Here is a 1,725-nt window from a genome sequence, read left to right as displayed (position 1 = left end):
TATAATAAAATAATAATAATAATAATAATAATAATAATAATAATAATAATAATAATAATAATAATAATAATAATAATAATAATAATAATAATAATAATAATAATAATAATAATAATAATAATAATAATAATAATAATAATAATCCCACCCATTTAATTTTATAAATTTAACCATAAACATTGCTGCCAAGTTACGATAAGTTCATGGCCCCTTTTTAGTAGAAGAAAATCTGAAAATTTGAAACTTCGAAATTTAGCAGAAATTATATTAATCATTGTAACATGTTTAAAGGACGGAAACAATGATTCTGATATAACAATAATATTTTGAACCCTTTACAGTGTGCTAATATTGTAACCCGGGGTCCATAGGCTTATAATGTAGGCCTATAGCTAATATACCGTCTCCGGAAATATCACTTTGAAAAGCTTCTGTAGGCTACAAACAACTCGTACACAATACAACTTCCTTCACTTCAGGCAAGGAGCAAAAAAGTTGGATCCTGACAACTTTCACAAGTGACGTCGAAAACAGTGTTTGGACGAATGTAATAAAACTTTTTATTTTGCCATTAAAAGTTCAAACTATATATATTATACTTTATAAAATATTATGTTTAATGAAATTGCAAGCCTCTGGAGTATGTATTCAATTATTTGTTTATATATTTTGAAACAACTTAATGAATGGCATTCTTGGCTAAATACATAAAACATTTGTGCTCTACCGTTTTATGTGTTGATGTGCACTGAACAACTGTTGATCTCTCATAATTCGTATAATGTTGTAACTTTAAGCCATTTAGTAATTATATATTTAGGTTGGTGAATTTGCCAGAGGTCATCAAACCAATAAGCACTGGTGATTTATTGAATGAACTTCATATACACTTAAAATTGAGCCTATATAGTCTACCTAATTGTGCAATGCCAGACTTTTTGCATTGTGTTCTTGAATAGAGCTGAAACATATATGTAGAAATAAGGTTATTTATTGTGGCTTATATTCTTATTTACTGCGACGGGATAATGGAAGGATATAACAACATACCTGAAGATTATATGGATGATCATTTTGTACTGTTTAACTGCTTTGGGGCTTGAGTGTTATTCTGTGTTACTGCGTTTTCATCTGTGATATTTTTCTTAGGCTACACTGTTCTGTATAGTATATGAAGTCAAAGATTTTGGCTGTGTTAAAAATGTTAATGAGCTGATAGCATTCGTAGCCATCATGGGCACACTCCTGACCCAAAGCTATTCCAACAATTTATAGTGCCATAAAATTACCTTGTTTTGGACAAAACCTAAAAAACCATCAAATGTATCCTTTGTGAATAGAGTAAATGTTTTGTCCAAGAGTGTGCACAGGGTCAAAAGTCGATTTATTCATTAACCATCTTCTTTTTGAATTTGCATGCCTTTATATTCCATTAGCCGACAGTAGTGCAAAAGTTGTTTTTGTAGAAAAAATGCCTACATGGATAGAGCTCCTTTAATGCAAGGGGGAAAAGAGACAGGTCAGGGTTGGGAATATTATCACTTTTCTCCTATGTGGTGGCAAAAGAGATGGCATAGAGTGTCTTAAGGAGCCATGGTGCAGAACATTGCATGTGTAGTACAGTATGTATTTATGTATGTATGTATATGTGTGTGTATGTATGTATATAAAATAGTATGTATGTATATGTGTATGTGTGTGTGTGTCCAGGTAAATATGCTCAGG

Source organism: Sinocyclocheilus rhinocerous, unplaced genomic scaffold (assembly GCF_001515625.1).
Source record: "Sinocyclocheilus rhinocerous isolate Xijiao unplaced genomic scaffold, SAMN03320098_v1.1 scaffold4435, whole genome shotgun sequence".
In the NCBI taxonomy this organism is placed as follows: domain Eukaryota; kingdom Metazoa; phylum Chordata; class Actinopteri; order Cypriniformes; family Cyprinidae; genus Sinocyclocheilus; species Sinocyclocheilus rhinocerous.
Note: the sequence above shows the minus strand (reverse complement) of the source record.